At 42.8% G+C, this 1,996-nt stretch overlaps 1 protein-coding gene across 1 annotated transcript in view; it reads left to right on the top strand.

Moving 5' to 3' along the window:
• Positions 1-734: 734 nt before the first annotated feature.
• The window catches only part of LOC106522891 (metabotropic glutamate receptor 6), a gene marked incomplete at its 3' end in the record, with an annotated part of 26,595 nt that continues 25,333 nt past the window's right edge, over positions 735-1,996 (top strand). Inside the window, 1 exon segment of the mRNA XM_014016122.1 lies at positions 735-914.

Raw genomic sequence — 1,996 nt, 5'->3', positions numbered from 1 at the left:
AGACCTGCAGACAGAGGGACACACACACACACACATACACACACACACACACTCACCTGAGACCCGCAGACAGAGGGACACACACACACACACATACACACACACACACACTCACCTGAGACCCGCAGACAGAGGGACACACACACACACACATATACACACACCCACACACCTGAGACCTACAGACAGAGGGACACACACACCTACACACACACACACCTACACACACACTCACCTGAGACCCGCAGACAGAGGGACACACACACACACACATATACACACACCCACACACCTGAGACCTACAGACAGAGGGACACACACACCTACACACACACACACCTACACACACACTCACCTGAGACCCGCAGACAGAGGGACACACACACACACACATATACACACACCCACACACCTGAGACCTACAGACAGAGGGACACACACACCTACACACACACACACCTACACACACACTCACCTGAGACCCGCAGACAGAGGGACACACACACACACACATATACACACACCCACACACCTGAGACCTACAGACAGAGGGACACACACACCTACACACACACACACCTACACACACACTCACCTGAGACCCGCAGACAGAGGGACACACACACACACACATATACACACACCCACACACCTGAGACCTACAGACAGAGGGACACACACACCCACAAACACACACACACACCTGAGACCTACAGATAGAGGGACACACACACACACACACACACACACAGGGTCAGGTGGGCGGGGCTTTACAGCTGCAGTTGGACAGCAGGTTTTGTTATTTGGTGTTTTTATGTCAGAACCAGAACTTCCTGGCAGACTCTCTGTGGACTTTGGACCGGACTCAGTCCAGGAGGGAACAGATCCAGGAACAGATCCAGGAACAGATCCAGGTAAGTTCTGACCCACAACCTGAGCATAAAACTGATTTATCTGGAAACCTTAGAAACACCTGAAATTTGTTTAATTATTAATCAAAACTTTATTTATATTAAAAAATCTTCAGTTATTGATCTGATGACATCTCTGTGAAAATTATTGATAAAGTTTTGGAATAAAGAGTTTTAATTCTTATAATTTTCTTTCCTTACAGATTGACAGGTTAATGATCTGTTTTTAACAAAGAGCTGAAATGAAAAGATTTGAGTTGTTTATGAAACATTTTTTAATAATCAGATTAGAACGAGTCTTCAAATCCTCTTTTATTTTTGATCATTTTAACATGTCCACCATTAATGTGGATTACAATAAATAATCTTTTCTTTGAAGGTGCCTTTCATGGCACTGAAGTACTTCATACAATAAAACCCAACATAAAATACAGAATATAGAAAACAAATGAAAACAATAACATAACCTGAATATGTCTAAAAAGAAGAGTTTTAATTCATTTGAAAGTGGAGACTGTGTTTTCTGTGAGATAGCCTACTGGAGGCGAGGAGCAGGATTAAATGTGAAACTTGTTCATATAACATGTGAACCATTATTATTTAGGCCATTATAATGTTTTATTATTTTTCCGGAATTGCGCCGCTGAGGGTGGCAGCACGTTGGAGTAGCTCTGTTACTTTTATTGAGATTTTCTTTCTTTTCAGACGTTCATTCTTGCCTTTCTGCAGAAAAAGTAACTTTTTTGGACGCCTGTTCATTTGTGTTTTGGGAGCTGTGCAGTTGGATTGGTTTTTGCCAATACTTTTTTTATACTTTGCTTTTTGTTATGATGCGTAACCATAGCAACAGGGTGGTTTACAACAGGGAGCAGCTGATTAATATTGCAAAATCTGAAATAATACATCAACTGAAGCCGCAAATCCCAGAGGAGTTGAAAAGGAGGAATCGTGGACGCAGAGCTGGAGCAAAGAGGCAAGAGAAAGAGGAAGTTCAAACCATCACATCTCTCTGCCAGGCTTTCAGACTATACGAGCAGACAGAGATTTTAAGAGCAGCGGGAAAAAGAAAGGAGGTGGATTAGCAG

This window comes from Austrofundulus limnaeus, unplaced genomic scaffold (assembly GCF_001266775.1).
Source record: "Austrofundulus limnaeus strain Quisiro unplaced genomic scaffold, Austrofundulus_limnaeus-1.0 Scaffold139, whole genome shotgun sequence".
NCBI classification, from domain to species: domain Eukaryota; kingdom Metazoa; phylum Chordata; class Actinopteri; order Cyprinodontiformes; family Rivulidae; genus Austrofundulus; species Austrofundulus limnaeus.
This window is presented reverse-complemented; position numbering and strand designations above follow the sequence as displayed.